A 17,278-nucleotide genomic window follows, 5' to 3' on the forward strand; every position below is an offset into this window, starting at 1 on the left:
CACCAGTCTCTGCTGACAACTGCTTTGTCACTGCTACCTTTGACACTTCTTCACATCTGCTTGTGTAATTGACTGTATCCTGTGGAATTAAGTCAAATCCATACAAGTGTCAATACCACAGCAGTGTAAACAGGCTTGCTGGAAGGGACTTTTTGCACAAGAATGTGGTGATAGGACAAGGGGAATGGCTTTAAACTGGCAGAGGGCTGGTTTTGATTAAATATTAGGAAGGAGTACATTAATGTGAGGGGAGGCTGGTGCTTCAGAGGTGCAGACAGGACATTCCCCCTCCCCTGCAGGACAAGGAGGGGCTCTGAGTCCCCTCCAGGGCCCAGCACTGTGTCTTTGCCTGCTGGCTCCCTCTCTCAGCCCTGTGCACCCACCTGCTCTGCCTTGCTGTTGATCACCACAAGCTGGGAGCCCATCCCAGTGCAGTTCTGCTCACTCTCAGCACAGTTCATCAGATCATCACAGTCTCCAGCTGTGACAGGGGAGATACAGATTGGATATTAGGAAGAAGTTTTCACTGAAAGAATGATAAAATACTGGAATGGTCTGCCCGGGGAGGTTGTGGAGTTATCATCCCTGGAAATGTTTAAAAAACAACTGGATGTGGCACTCAGCACCATGATCTACTTGAGCTGTTAGGGCATGTGTTGGACTCGATGATCATGAAAGTCTCTTACAAAGTAGTCATACTGTGAGCACTGTGAATTCTGTGAATCAAAAGACAGGAAATAGCAGCTTCTTTGAAACCTTCTCCAGCCCTCTGGGCAGCACATCCAGCCTCAGTCTGTGCAGGAGAGGACAGAGAGATGAAGGCTACTAACAAGAGATGGTGATTGCAAAGATCCCATTTTTCCAGGGACAGTGCTCATGTCTTCCTTGGTGATATTTCCTGACAGAATCTGCTTAAAAAACAGGGATAGTACAGACATTTTTTCCCATTGCTTTGTGGTATGACCAGTGAGCATTGTGAATCCAAAGCTATGGTAATCCTTGTAAGGGATTCTCATGTCACGAAAAGTCCTTTGTGGATGAGGTTTGGCTTTTTTTGGCACAACCTCCTGAAGGCCTTTAGCCCCAAGGAAGAGGGGACATTGTGAGCACTGACCTGTGCCTTGTGGCACTGCTGAGTCACACTTCCACTCTGAGAACTGCTGCTGCAGGGCTCTGGGCTGCTCACTGCTGTGCCAGAAGAGAACCACTGCAAAGGGAGAGGAAAAGCAGCAAGATTACCCCTTCCTGCCAGCTCCTCACACAGCATCTCTGGCTCCTTGACTCTCCTGCCACCATTTCCACACCAAGCATTGTCCCAGCTGTCACCTCTCCTGGCCCAAACCAGTGGCACAGCTGCCATCGCAGTCAGAAAGAGACCCTCTTCCCAGTCAGACAGCAGAAGATCCCCTGGAAGCACATCCCACTGAGGACATGCCACACACATGGCAGGATTGATCTCACCCAACTGCAGCTTCTGATGCCTAGAGGAGCTGGAACTGAGACTACACAGTGTAAAGAGGAATAAAATGGGTATTTATTCAGAGTCGTTCATTGTCAGAAATGGGGTTTTTCTCATGCTACTGGCATTGCTCATACCCCAACAGGCCAAGCCATCATAGAAAGAGCACAGCAAACAAAAAAATTACTTGATGAAATTAAAGGGTGAAACGGATGTATATTCATTACTTGCCAAAACTTTATTTGTGCTAAATTACTTATGCATTTTGGGGTGTCATACTGAACCTCCAGTTGTAATTCATAGTAGGCGAACAACACAAGATCCAAAAGGAGCCCCTAATAAAGGTTTTGTACCGACATCCCAAAACAAGAACATGGCAAGGTCCTGGTGAGGTACAATATCTGGGTAAAGGTTACATGGGTGTCATTACCCCTACAGGACCTATTTGGGTGCCCAGCAAATGGATCCGACCAGTGACTGATGGCAACACCACGCAAACCCTGGCTGAAGATAGTTCCACTCCCGACACATCAAGAGAGAGAACGCCTGAGGGACTATCTAGCAGTACAGCCGCTGGTGCTCCAACTCCAGAGCCTTCTAAGGGAAAGAATTGAGTGGACAACCCTTCTTAATTTAAAGACATTTGCTCTTCAGGAACCCTCAAGGGTTTGTGACCGTATTGGACTTGGGAGAAGGCAATGTTTAAACTGTGTTAAGGGGTGTGGGAGTGGTGCTTGGGTGTTAATCTGTTGTGGAAGGTGTAAACAAAAACTCTGGGTACATCAATCGTATTTGTGGCAACCTGTATGCAGGCAGTGTAGGTGGGACCTCCATAGAGGTACCTGGCAGTGAGACGCTCAAAACGAAACTAAGAACCGATCACAAGGAGCTGCTGAACTTGTTTTTGATAATCGAGAAAACAGGTATCGACTGTTAGTACGCTGGTATCTTCTGTACACTATCAAACAAATTAGGTGCTGCCTTGCTATGGTAGCACTCAGGGTCATCTGTTCTCGAGATACAGGCATTTCACAACACTGTAATATAAGAGAGGAGGAGTGGGATGCTGCTGTTAGGAGGCACCGATGGCCTAATCTTGGCAGTAATATCTCTGCATCCTCCCAGTACACACATGGGTACCAGTACAGGCCCCAGCACAACCTAAAACTAATATCTGGGTTACCTTAGCAAACAAAACTAAGAAGGATGCCATCTGCCTGTCCTTAGCATCACCAGGCAATCCTTTTTCCACTCCTTATTTGGTATGCCTCTTGATACTTGGCCATGCCCCAGCAACATTCCAACCTGCAACATTACGGGTCCAAAAAACAATGTTGATTCTTGGGATCAATGGGTGCCCTACTTAGGGCATGCAGCATTAGAACCCCAAGAGTTGGAATTACTTGGGTCCATTCGAGCCGATGCCTGTGTGATCTTTAATTACTCTGGTAAGTCCTTACAACAACCAGGACTTAATTACACGGTGTTGGTAAATGCAACCCTCCCAGTGTATCGGAATGCCTCACAATGGTGTAATTATACCTCTGCCAACATTTCAGTGTCTGCAAATACCCCTATTGCCTTACCTCCAGGAATATTTTTGATTTGTGGAGATAGAGCTTGGCCAGGTATGCCATCCAGATTAAGAGGGGGTCCATGTACATTAGGAAGGCTTTACTTTGCTTACACCCAATACATCAATGAATCTTACAGGCCATCGGAAACACCTTCGCACCTAAAAGTAGCCTCATGCCTTTAAGCCTCGACTGTCAGGATAAATGTACAATTTTTGCGTCAACAGGAACAAATTGTTGCAGCATCTCTTTTTACTGCCAGGCATAGCTAGTGCAGGAGCTTTGGGCCAGCTTAATAAGCTTGGCTGCTTGACTGGCAAAACAGACCAATGCAACCTCTATAGCTCTTTCCCAGCTATTAACTGATGTTGATTCTGTTCGACATGCTACCTTACAAAACTGAGCAGCAATAGATTTTTTTACTTTTAGCACAGGGCCATAGATGTGAGGACTTTGAAGGGATGTGCTGTATGAACCTTTCTGATCATTCTGTCTCTATTCATACACAGTTGAGCAAGCTGCAAGAGCTAACCAATCATTTGCAGAAAAAAACACTGGGTTAAGATTGACTAATTGGTTGAAGTCTTTACATTTGGGGCCATGGTTAACTTCATTGCTTCAGCAACTTATTATAGTGGCAATCATTTTGGTGGTAGGCCTTTTGTTTATTCCTTGCATTTTACAATGTTTGCGGCGTAGTATGGAACACATAGCAGAATCAGTTATGAATCGAGCTTTTATCGCACAAAATGAAAAAGCGGAAATTGTTGAGGCTTGATTAGCAAGTAACCGACATGGCTCAGCTGAGGCCTTATTAGCAGGCCATGAAAATGGCTCGTCTGAGGATTCATGGGAAGAATCTGGCTGCTAAAGTGCACGTATTAGCAAGGTCAGGCTATGGCAGCCTATTCATGAAATTGATACTACTGCAGCTAGAGGATGTGAGAGAAGGAAGAGATGGTTAGTTTGTTGCTATATAGAGAATCGATGCAGTAGGTTTGCTGCTAAAAAGCACATATACAGATATAGCTGAAAAAGTAGAAGGGTGGTTTCTCACGCTTGCAAGAGCCAATAGTAGGAGAGGCGTATGTACCTGAAACCAATTAAATTATGCTAAATATGCTTACTCATTGTATTTTGGATTATAAATATAGATGGTGCCTTCAATAAATCAAACTATGCTTTATCAATCACACTGATTGGTTGCATATTTCCCTCGCTGGAGTTCCTCCACACTGAGGTTTTGTCCTTTAACAGTGGGCAGTCCTTTTTCCTATGTCCCCACTTTTTACAGTATGCACACTGGTCCTTATCTGTAGGGGAAGCTTTGTTGGGTGATTTTTCCTGAGTTGCCTTCTTACTAGGTTGGGGTTTAACCCTTTCAGTTGGACCCCTATCTCCAAACACCTTCCAGGCAACTTCTAGCAGTTTCTCTATATCTTGGACTCCCTCTATCTTTTGCAGCTTCCTTCTTATATCATTTGCAGCCTGAACCCATAAACAACAAGACCAGATGTGCTTTACCACCAGCTGATTCAGGGTCCAGATCTGTATATTTGATAGTGGCTTTTCTTAACCTGTTTAAAAAATCAGAGAGTGATTCATCATAATTTTGTCTCACTTCATAACGCTTTGACCAATTTATAGCTTTAGGTACACCATGTTTTAACCCATATACCACAAGACCTGGATATCGTTTTAGCCTTGCCGTATGTTCTGGTATATTTGGATCCCACCCAGGATTCTCAATGGGAAATATCTGAGTGACCGTACCTTGAAGTATCAACTGGCTATGGTCCCCTCCAGTGATGGCTTTATTGACCATTTGTCTCTCAGTGGGATCAAGTAATGTATTGTCCTGGTTTGAAGGAGAAGTGTCTACTAATAAAGGCAGAAGCTCCTCTTTGAAATAGAGAATTTAATTTCGTTCCTTCCCAACTATTATAGTTGTTTGAATCAAGGACTCTAAGGCAGAGATAAGGGTGTAGGAATAACAGCCCTTTACTAATATCTAGCCATACAAGCAGAAACAACAGCAGTTATTAAACAAAAGAAGACATAACTTGGTTCCAGTCCTTTCTTTAGCTGCAGGCATGCTCTCTTGCGCCTGGTCCCGGTGCTGCAGACGGGGCAAAGCCCAGCAGCTTCAGAGAAGCGGCAGGAGCGGGAGGGGGTGGCAGCGGCCACGTTGGTCTCAGGTGGAAGCAGGCTGGAAGGGACAGCTCCTTGCTCACCGTTTGGTTTCTGGTGGTCAGCTGTGTCATCAGAGGTAGGAGGCTGGAGTGGAACCGGCTGGAGATGCCGGTCCATGCCTGATCACAGAGCTCCAGGCTCCCCTGCATTTTCACCACATGGGCCCCAGACCGGAGGTCCTCCTCTTCTGAGCTCGCCGGAAAGATAGCATAAAGTCAAATCTGCCCAGCTAGGGTTTTGTGAGTTAATAACCTGTTCTATTAATTTTGCCACTTGATCTGAATTCTCTTTATAGTTTCCCCATGATAGTTTTCCACTGCACTAGCTCTATGAGGGCTTGTTCTTAGGGGGCTTACAAAATTGGTTCTCTTCCTCTCTCCCTTTTTGATCTGGAACAGTGGGCAATTGGGCTATGCCCTCGGAGGTCTTTCTTGCTATCCTTCCTCTCTTTTGCCTGTTAAGGCAGCAGTAATCTCGTCCATTTCAACATCCTCTACTTCCCCTCAGAGTCATTTCAGTAAGAGCTGTCTGAATTTGTTGTAGCAAAGAGTCTACCTTGGCTAGTTCCCATCCTAGAAAGCATCATGCAATACCTATTGTGACACTGCTCCCGAGCTGTGTGTCTGCAATCTTTGATGGCAGCTGCGGCAGCTCCCTGGCCTTGGGGGTTGCCATGGTTTCTCACAGGCCTGAGAACGGAGTAGGTGTCACTCCCGCTATGGGGCATTCCCTCTTTTCCTTCTTTGTAAAAGGCCCTTCCCCTGGCCCCTACTCTCAGTAGAAGGTTTTGGCCTGTGACCCATCCTCTTGGGGCAGTGCCGAGGGCTGCACACACTGGCTATCTCCCCCGCTTCCCGACCCCTTAGATGCTGCTGGAGATGGTGGCAGGGGCAATGTCCATTGCTGCCAAGGCCAGCCTTCTCCTCCTTCACTGAAGGGGGCCCCATCTGAGTTGTACCCCAACCTTGCCCCTCTTTGTGGGGATGCTGGAGGAGGTGCGTGTCTCTGGCCTGATCCCCTGCCTGGCCTGAGCCCGTGCCCTAGTGCAGCTGGACCAATCCTGTTCTCATGCAGGCACAACCAGGTCCATCTCTGCCTCCTCTGGACTTTTATATACACTACTGCAAGCTGGCTCTTCTTTTTACCTTTTAAGACTAATATATGTTCTTTCTTCTTATCTAGGTTCTGCTCACATGCTAATACCATAAAGCCGAGCATACTCTAACTCTCTTCAAAAAATCTGTCTTGCGTATTTGGGATATTAAACTTCATATTAGTTTTTGGTCTAAACTCCCAAATTTAGACCATGTTTCTCCATTATCTAGGTCATACATTGGCCATGTTTTCTCTGACAGTCTAATAAGTTTTGATTTAAAAAGCATAGACTCTTCCCCAATTAAATGCACCCAGTTTTTCAATATTAACCCCAAAGGGTTATCTCTTGGAATACTACCATTATCACTTTTTGAAAAGAATACACAACCCATTCTAACACCCAAAAATAAAGAGCAAAAAGCACAAAGAGTTGAGATTAGAACTCACAACCCTCAGAGCCACAGCACAGAAGGTAATCAGCTGCACCACCTCTTGGCTTCAGGCCACCAGCACGACAATTTAAAACTTACTCTTTAAAAGGGCTTTCCTTCTCACCCATGGATAAAGAGCAAAAGAATTCGAACTAGAATGCTAAGGTTCACCCAAAACAAATTTACAATTTACAAAATTGCAATTTACAAAAGCGCGTAGCACCTAACCCCAGATGCTGAACAAACAGAATACTCTTTATTTGGTCACTTCATGTGCCCCTGTTCCCAGGGTTCTTGGCTCTGATACCTGGGACCTCTGCTGGGCCTTTCCGAGGCTGCCGGGGCAGGGATTCAGTCCAGGAGTTTTCTAGATGCCTCACCTATTCTGGCAGAGTCAACAGTTCTGACGCCTAGCAGAGCTGGGACAGAAGCTACACAGTGTTAAGGGGAATAAAATGGGTATTTATTCAGAGTCCTTCAGAGGCCACACCCTGGCAGTACCAGGCCACAGTCTTGGCCCCTGCCCTGGATGGCTCCATGATGGAAGAAAAGGGCTTGGTCACGAGATCTCACATCTTTATAGTTTCAGTCCATTTGCATACAGGAGTCAACTGTCCAATTAATAGTCTCAAATTGTGAAGTTTCATCATCCTTGCTTGTGCTGCTGGCCTGCCCTCCTTTCACATTGTTTATGGTTTAGTGCTTGAAGTTGAAAGAAACTGTCCTTGAGTCCCTAGTTTGGAATTGGACTATATTATCTTCATCTCCCAAGCACAAAGGAAAAGCACACCCAAGCGGAACAGAAACATTAAACTTAAGATATCAAAAGTAAAAGTAAAACAATGAAGGGGAGCATCATTGCAGCTCACAACAATCTCCCTTTGCACAGCCTCAGGCACTTTCACAGCTCATACATGGGCCTGCTCTGTCTGCTGCATGCTCTTTCCTCCTTAGGATCCATGTGTGTGAAAAGATATACATGGGCACATATATGTGACATTTGCCAGCAAAGGGCTAAACCCACAGAGCACAGCCTGCAAAAGGGAACCAAAAATGAAGGAAAGTGTATCAGTAGCTCAGTCCAGACAGTTCTCATGTGCAACGTGAACCCAGAAATCCAGAGCACAAGAGACAACTTGCTAACACTGTTTTGATTGGGTTCCCCTGGAGGAGAAATGGAGCATTGGGCAGAGGTTCCATATGCCATGTATTTTTGGGGATAGAGGCCAGAAAGGATCACAGTGCCAGATTCTCCCTGCATGACTGATCATAAAGTTTTCCATGGTCTGGCATAAAAAATATACAGCTTTTTTATTAGGTGATTCTAGCACTTCACAAGGCAACTCAAATGAAACTCCTGCCTGGTAGTGTCCCTAAGGATACCCATAAGGATAAGGAATTCCAACTGAATTTTTGCATTTTGGCTATAGGAGCCACGGAAATGATAATGCAACATAGCTCTTTGAATAATAGAGAAGCAGAAGTGAGCTTTATTTAAAGAAACACTACACATATATATAGGGTAGTACGTGCAAAACTGAATAGAAAAAGCTCATTGGCCCAAGAAGGCAACACCTCTTTGTAAACATGTTTTCTGCAAAACATCACGTAGTACACGTCTCCAGCAGGTGTTTAATAATTGTTAAAATTTCTTGTCTTTGAGCAGGCTGGGAAACCCAAGGCTTCAAGGCTGCTTTTCCCTGGTTCCCAGCAGTATCCAATGACACTGGTTCTCACTGTCTTCTGAATAGGCTGAGATGATACACTGCTCATAGCAATAGCAACAAGCCATTTCAGCAGAAGCATTAGAAAATAAGGGCAGAGAACTGCTTACAAGTGAGCACAAGCCTGAGTTCTCTGTAGAAGACATCCTCTGATTCTGTTCTTGTGTTCACAACAGGCTGCAGGCATGATCAGACTCTCCATTTCTAAACATCTTTCTGTAAGTAATACTCACAATGTCTCTTGCCACATAAAAACACATTCACACATCACCTCCAGTCGCCCACCAGGGCAACCAGGAAAATGCAGCTGCAAGAACACATCCCCTTTGGGGAAGCAGGGCTTCCTCTGGTCCTACACACTTCCTGCTGGACATGTAGGGTTCGTGAGCATCCACACCTCTTCCAGCAGCCTGTGAAGCACAGGTGAAAGCACAGGCTCACATTGCCACACAGCAGAATTGTGGGTCTGTGCCTGCTGCACACCTCATTGCATGAGCAAGGTCCACCCAGAGCACTGAGCTGCCAAGGAGCTTCTTACAGGCAGAGGTGGCCAAGCTGCAGAGCATCCTGAGCTCCAGGGCCACTCTTCCTTCCTTCCCATTTCTCTCTCATCTCTCTCTACATTGTTCTTGCTTGTCATATAAACTATGTTTTCACACTGTTTCTTGTGTGCCTTAGAAGCCTTTCCCTAATTCTTGGTCACTGTTAGGCTGATGGTCATGTTCTTCTTCAACAGCAGTAGTTTGGGGCAAATGCCCCAAATATTTGCAGTTATTCAATTCACAAGGCTGTTTGCATTCACACTTCTACTTCATCACTTTGCTGCAGTCCAGGCCATCTGACCTACATGAAGTGGATGGTAAGTCTGGAGAGACTTTCAAGTACAAAGAACAGCAATGTACCCATGTTCAGAAATGAACTTGCTGGAGGATGTTCTCCCTCACTGGTTGATGGCAGTTTCTCCATTAACCTGGATCCCCTGAGCAGACCTGCTTTCTACTTTTCTTAAATTCCAAATGATTTGAAGGAAAAGACTTACCTGCAACAATGACATAAGGCAATCAGACTGGAACAAATACTATCAAAGCCAAAGGCAGAAAGTACCACAGAAGTGCTGGCAGAAGGGACAATACAGGAAGAGAGAATTAATGCCTGAGAAAGTTGTACTCAATGTGCCTTCTTGCTTTGCCCTCTCACAGGCCTGAAAACCAGCCCCACAGCCCTGAGCCCCAGAAGTGTGTAAGGGCAGCTCACCAAGGCAGCTGTGAGGCTCTGCAACTTGTGCTGCAGTTTCTGAGCTTTGTTTTCAGTAGTAAAGGACAAACAATCCAGGATAACACTGGAGTTTCCTTTGCATGGAGCTTTGTGAGACACGTTATGGAAGATCCAAGGATGAAATGGGCTCTGCTGGCTCTCACTCTGCAATGAGGCTGAACTCATTGGATATAGAGGCTCATGGGGATATAGAGGCTGAGGTCCCTTTGTCTGCAGTGATTCTGACATGTTGGGACTCAATATATTGTCAGTCCTTCCGGGGCATGATGAGCTCCAGGACACAGAGTCTCAGGGCTCAGAGGGACATGGAGACAGACTCTTCCAGATCCTCATTCATACCAAACTCCCAGGATGAATCATCACCCTTGTTCTCCTCCTGCTTTATTCCCACAGACATCAGTCCCACATGGAAATCTGCCTTCTTCCTACAGCCAAGGGTGAGGGGGTTGTGTCCTGACCCAGCAGGAGCTGCTGCTGACTGCAGGCTGACCCCAGAGTGGACACCCAGCAGAGGAACCTACTGGTCAGCTCTGTCCTTCAGGGGCTGAGCACCTTCAGCTAGCTTCACCACAGCAGGTCTGACCCTGCCTGTGCTGGCATGGCTCTGGCTGAAGGAGGGAAGACAGGAAATCTGCTCCTTGTCCTGTTTGTATGCTAAGAGTTATTGCAGAGGGAGGCACAAAGGGAGTTTGCATGGCAAAAGCCAGAAAGGCATGGGAATGGTGCTAAATGCCCCAAGGCCAAGGCCAGCAGCCCAGGCTGGTGTTGGGAGAGCTGTGCACTGCAGAGCCTGGTTTCTAGGTCAGATGGGAAGCCCTCATTTGCAGGGCCAGGAGGATGGGTTGTCACTACTGCTCCCCATTTCTTCAAATGAGCAGCCTGGTAGACCAGGCAGGAACTGGCTCCATGAGGGCTCATCTCTGCATGTTTCTGGAACAAAGGCTCAGCCAGGGCTTCTGTCAGGACAAACTCTCAAGGAAGATAGAGAGCCATTCTATGACATGAGAGGACACTACCAGGTCATAAGGTGGAGCACCTCTGGTTTCCTGTGTTTCTTTTCCTCCCTATCCTGTTTTTCAGGCTGTGGTCAGAAGGAGGCAGAGCATGGATTATTTCATTCCACTAATGCAAAATACAGAGCCTAATGGGGAGAAAAAAATTAACAAGTCAAAGAGCAGAAACTGCCATGAAAACTTGACAAGGAACAGCCAAGAGGCCAGGAACAAGCTGGGATGACAGTGATCTGGGAACTGGGGAAATTATCTCAAAATCAGAGAAGATTAAATCCTTGGAAGGCAGATGCATGCAAATACACAGTGGAGAAAAAAAGTCACCATGAAAATAAACTCTGATGGAAGTGGTTAAAATGCTGCTTTGCAGGGACGAGTTTTGAACCACATAAAACTCCTTAAAACAGAAGACTTGTCCAGGGAGCAGTGGGTCCAGCAGTGGGTCTCCAGGGGAGGCACATTCACTCTGGGTCTAAATGTGTGACTTGGGGGACAGAAGGAAATTGTGCTGTTGTGCTCACAGCCAAAGTACTGGGCTTAGGCAGACGCAGTAGGGAATGGGAGGAGGCAGATGCAAAGAGAGAGAAATTGTGTAAAGAAATAGCTTAAGTAGGAATTGGAAGGAAAGGTGATGCTTGGAACTGGGAAAAGAAGAAATGGAAGGGGGGGAGAAGCATCTCAGGCCCAAAAAGCCTGGGAAGAGCACAGTGGCCATGTTCCTAACACAGGAGGCATTAAGGGACATTAATGCAAGTGGCACCAGAAAAGGAGTTAGTTCTGCATGAGATACACATCTGCACTGTGAAGCTGTAGAGGACCAGGACACCAGGAAAGGGAAGGGAGAACATTTGCAGCATTGCACTTCTCCAGTTCCCTGATACCACCACAAGTCTCTGCTGACAACTGCTTTCTCACTGCTACCTGTGACACTTCTTCACATCTGATTGTGTAATTGACTGAATCCTGTGGAATTAAGTCAAATCTGTACAAGTGTCAATGCTATAGCAGTAGAAATAGCCTTGTTGAGAGGAATTTCTTGCACAAGAATATAGTGATAGGACAAGGGGGAATGGCTTTAAACTGACAGAGGGCAGGTTTTGATTAGAAAGGATTATAGTAATGTGAGTTGGTGAGGCACGGGAACCAGCTGCCAATATGCTGGGGGTTGGGATTTGTTCCCTTACTGTCCCAGTTTGAAGAATTTTTCCCATTATTATGCTAAGGAAGCCTGCCAGGTTATACCCAGGCTCTTTCATGGCTCAAGACAAAGGGGTAGGTGGGGGGCTGTCTTCCAGGGCTTTTCACTTGCCACTGGGGTCTGAGGGAAGTCAGGACTGCCAGTTTCCAGCCCACGCTCTCTGAACGCTGCGGACCAAGGTTCCCTGCTGTCGGACATTGCCCTGCATCTGCTCTGTATCCTGCCTCCTACCTCTGAGGACACTGTTTACCACCAAAAACCCAAACAGTGAGCGGAGAGCCCTTCCTCCACCCTTTCTCCTACATGGGACACAGCTGCCTCTGCTGCCTTCCTCCCCTCCCTTCTGCCACCTCCACAGCAGTGTGGGCCCTGCCACGCCTTTCACCACCGGGACTGAGTGCAGTGAGTCTGTCTGCGGCTGGAAAAGGACTGGAACTGAGTTGCTTGTTCGGTTGTTAATTTTCATAGCTGCTGTTGTTTCTGTTTGTCCAGTTAGATATATTAGTAAAGAGCAGTTTTTCCTACCCCTTATCTCTGCCTGAGAGTTTATGATTAAAAATTATAATAATCAGGAGGGATAGGGTTTACATTCTCTATGTCAGGGAGGAGCTTCTGCCTTTATTGGCAGGCACCTGTCCTTCAAACCAGGACACATTTTGGCGCCCAATGTGGGGCAAGGGGCATTGCGAGGAGGGTGAAAAAAGAAATAACAGCTCTTGAGTTACCTAAGATTTTGCGTGCTAAATTGCACCATGTTGTCCAGCTTAATCTGGCTTGGTCTCCGTGTGATCACAGATATCTCTCTCTCATTTGCAAACCCTTATTTGAATATAGGCCCCCTCACCAAAATTACTGTAGCTTTATCCAATTCATTTGGTGGGTCGATTAGGTCAGGAATTCATGTTTTTTTAATTTTTTTCTGGAAAGTTTCCACATGGACCCAGAACTATCATACTTTGTGTGTTTCTGGGGTTACTTCAATAGTGGTACTTACTGTAAGGAAGTGATGGCAGGGGAAATCTTGTCCCAACCCATCACCCAGTTTTTTGAGGCTACCCCACCAGTTTTTAAGGAGTTCAGATCCGCTTTAAATGCTAATGATATCATACAGTGGCTGGTGTTGCTGATATGCCTGTTCTACTTAGCATTCAGAAACAAGGGAATATTGGCTTGTATAACAACTCTGATACTTAGCCCAGGAAACAGAGGTGCTGCCCCAGAGCCTGACCCTGCCCCAGGTACTAGAGATGCTGTCCCAGATGCAGATCCTGCCCCACAGCCCACCGCAGAAATGAACCATCCAGAGTATGTGAGGGTTCTAGTGAAGGAGATAGGCCAGATATTGAAGGAGCACTTTTCCCCAGCTGGTGCTCCCTGCCCTAAAGAGGGAGAGTCGAATGGTGCTGCAGTGGAACCCGTAGATGATGTATCTGTCCAGGTTCCAGCTGGATCACAGGGGCAGCCACAGCCAGCAGCAGTTGCCTCTGTGGAAACTAGAAAATCTAAGATTAAAACAAGGCACCTAGATAATGGGGATCAGCAAGGAGGGTCCTTTCAACCAGCAAGGGAGCCAGAGGTTTAAATCATCACTGGGTCCCACTCATACAATAGTCTCTGTAATCTGTGAAAAGACATTGCACGGCAGGGCTGTGAAGCTTTTACAACTTGGTTACTTTGGGTCTTATGGAAACAGGTGTGTAACTATATGGTACTGAGACAAGGTATTTGGGATCCTTGACCCAGGACTCAGGTGTGGACCAGATATTCATAAGGGAGCAAGGCCTCCTTTCCCTCTGGGACCGGCTTTTAATGAGTGTGAGAGAGAAGTTTGTACACAGAGAGAGAATGCAGGAGCCCTACCATAGAATGTGCTGGAACACCCTCAAGGAAGGGATCCAGCAGCTGAGAGAAGTGGCAGTATTAGAGGTACTCTTTGGGAGGGATGGATAGCATGACAATGACCCTGACAAGTTCAGGTGCACAGGGCAGATGCTGTGGAATTTGGCAACCCTGGGGCCATCTCAATATACCACCTTCATTGCAATGATCAATGCTGATAACCACCAAGAGACAGTGGGTTCTGTTGCCAACAAGCTTAGAAATTTTGACAGTATGGTGAATGGCCCGATGCAGGCCCATGTCTCTGCCGTGGTCAAGGACATCCAAGAGGAGGTGCAGGAAATGAGAGGGTTGAGAGGTGCGATGAGGGGGGAGATGAGGGAGATCAGTGCAGCACCAGTGTGAATCACAGGCCCCAAAGTTAGAGCCCAATGCTCCCCAGCTAGGGAGAGAGGATACACCCCACGAGCTGACCTGTGGTTCTTTCTGTGAGACCATGGGGAAGACATGGGAAAATAGGATGGGAAACCCACTTCTGTCCTGGCAGCACGGGTGCGTCAGCTCAGGGAGGGGAATGCTAACCGAGGGAACTGCGCTAAAATGAAGGTAGCCTCAACCTCCCACGATCAATGTGCAGGGTATTACAGCAAGGAGGATGATCTGTTGGAACCCCTGGAAGAAACCTCCAATTCGTATGCCCAGGAAAGGAATAATAACCAGGACTAGAGAGGCCCTGCCTCTAACCAGGGAGAGGCATGGGATCTATTGGACAGTGCGAGTGAGATGGCCTGGCACATCAAAGCCACAGAAACATAAAGTGCTAGTTGATCCTGGTTCACAGGGCACCCTGATACCATCAGAACATGTGGGGGAATAACCTGTTTCCATTGTTGGGGTGACAAGGGATGACAGGAATTGACTTTGCTGGAAGTGAGCCTGACTAAGAAGAGGTGGCAGAAACATCCAATTGTAACTGGCCCAGAGACACTGTGAATTCCTCCAGAATAGCTATTACAAAGACCCAAAGGGGTTCAGGTGGGCTTTTGGAATAGCTGCTGTTGTGGCAGAGAGCATTAAGCAGTTGAACACCTTGCCTGGACTGTTAGAAAACCCCTCTGCAGTAGGACTCCTGAAAGTGACAGAGCAACAGGTGCCAATTGCCATCTTAACAATCGTCACTGTGTGACTAAAGGGTTTGCCAATTTAAAATGTTTAATTTCTTTTAGAGATAGGATTTAGGAGTAAAGACAACGTAGGCTTAAAACTTAAAAAAAAAAAGGTACAAGAAAAAATTTATTAATAATACCAAAAAATAATTCAGAATAAGATTCCTAGATTATTCCCTCCTCCCTTCATTCTACATTTCTTAACAACCACATACAGAGAACTCTTTAGTCAGTTATCCACTCAAATAATCATTTCAGTTCACTTAAGAGAGAAAAGTTCCTTTTTCTGCTTTAGACTTAGGGGGTGTCTTCACCTTCACAGTCTGCATCCACCCAGGACCTACAGAACAAAGAATTTTCCTCTCATTCCCCACAGTCTTTCCAGAGCTGTGTTATGGGTTACGATGCACACATGGGGTACCACTTTTAAAGGCAGGCTGCTGAAAAACAAAATTCTCTTCATCTCCTTCTCTATCAAATGTCTCTGTTTATATTCTAGTCCCAAAACAGAGAGCTCCAATTTCCCCGAGGCAAAAAAGTCTTTATCTCAAGCACCCATCCTCCACAACTGTATTTCACAGTTTAAAGGAATTTTAGTGAAGTCACAATCCCTCATAGCCCCACAAAAAAAGGGTTTTCAGCTACTTATCAGTTGCATCTTTTCCATCTCTCCCCATCAGGAACTTTATCTTCATTCTGCCAACCTCTGTAGACTTCATTCTTTATCCCTTCTCATTTAGGGGAGCTCAGGGTATTGACAATCTTATTCAGACATTAAGAAGTTAAAATTGTATCCAGAGGGTGAAGAAGCCATGCAGTCAGCTGGACACCTATTCTGGCACGTGGAGAGCTGAGCTGAGCCAAGCCAGGTCCCCTGCAGAGCCGGTGCCAGGCCGGGATGCTGGGCCAGGGCCCCGGCCAGAGAGCCCTGCTCCTTTGGAGGCTGGAAGCCGAAAAAGCCTCCCAGCACTTGATCCACTGTGATTTGTGGTAGCGAAATAACTTTTCATTGGTTTCTCGAGCTGTCCATCATCAAATCAGATCTCTGATTGGTTCCAGCAGCTCACAGGAGAAGCCCCTGGAGACAGGACTGCCCCCTCAATTCCTGGGCCACATGGAGCTTTCCCTGAGGGGAAGCCACGCCTCTGCCCAAGCACGTGAAACCAAAACTACAGTGCACCACCAGCAGTACCAGACAAATCAGGATACTGTGATTCCCATCCACAAGATGATCCGTGAGCTGGAGAGCCAAGGGGTGGTCAGCAGGAGCCACTAACTCATCAACGACCCCATCTGGCCTGTGTGAGCAAATTTAATGGAGAATGGATATTAACTGTGGATTATCATGCGAATGAAGTGACTCCACCGCTGAGCGCTGCCGTGCCAGACATGTTGGAACTCCAGTACGAGCTGGAGTCCAAGGCAGCAAGGTGGTATGCCACCATTGACATTGCCAATGCATTCTTCTCCATTCATTTGGCAGCAGTGCAGGTCTCAGTTTGCTTTCACCTGGAGGGGCGTGCAGTACACCTGGAACTCACTGCCCCAGGAGTGGAAACACAGCTCCACCATCTGCCATGGACTGATCCAGGCTGCACTGGACAAATGCTCCAGAACATTTGCAGTACATCGATGACATCATTGTGTGGGGGAACACAGCAATGGAGGTATTTGAGAAAGGAGAGAAGATCATCCAGATTTTGCTGGGAGCCGGTTTCGCCATTAAAAAGAGCAAAGTCAAATGATCTGCCCGAGAGATCCAGTTCCTGGGAGTGAAGTGGCAGGATGGACGGCGCCAGATCCCCACTGAGGTCATCAATAAGATCACTGGAATGTCTCCACCAACAAGCAAGAATGAAACACAAGCTTTCCTAGGTGCCATAGGCTTTTGGAGAATGCACATCCCTGAGTACAGCCACATTGTGAGCCCTGATCACTCACAAGAAGAATGATTTCCACTGGGGCCCCGAACAACAGCAAGCCTTCGCCCAGATCAAACAGGAAATCGCTCATGCAGTGGCCCTTGGCCCAGTCAGGACAGGACCAGAGGTAAAGAATGTGCTCTACTCTGCAGCTGGGAACCATGGTCTGTCCTGGAGCCTCTGGCAGAAGGTGCCTGGTGAGACCCAAGGCTGACCCCTGGGATTCTGGAGCAGAAGTTACAGAGGGTCTGAAGCCAATTACACTGCCACAGAGAAGGAAATCTTGGCTGCCTGTGAAGGAGTTCAAGCTGCCTCAGAGGTGATTGGCACAGAAGCACAACTTCTCCTGGCACCCCGACTGCCAGTGCTGGGTTGGATGTTCAAAGGAAAGG

The 17,278-nt window shown here is 46.8% G+C and overlaps 1 long non-coding RNA gene across 2 annotated transcripts; it reads right to left on the reverse strand.

The window, feature by feature from the left end:
- Window positions 1–756: 756 nt before the first annotated feature.
- On the reverse strand, window positions 757–1,437 carry LOC306803626. 2 transcript variants are annotated; one of them, XR_013774651.1, is made up of 3 exons: window positions 1,305–1,400; window positions 1,115–1,207; window positions 757–793 (listed from the first exon to the last, which is right to left on the reverse strand). It is a non-coding gene; the product is annotated as an uncharacterized lncRNA (long non-coding RNA). The 2 variants fall into 2 exon arrangements; XR_013774652.1 differs by having other exon boundaries at window positions 765–793; window positions 1,327–1,437.
- Window positions 1,438–17,278: the final 15,841 nt, after the last annotated feature.

The sequence above is a fragment of the Erithacus rubecula genome, assembly GCF_903797595.1.
Source record: "Erithacus rubecula genome assembly, chromosome: 1".
NCBI lineage: Eukaryota > Metazoa > Chordata > Aves > Passeriformes > Muscicapidae > Erithacus > Erithacus rubecula.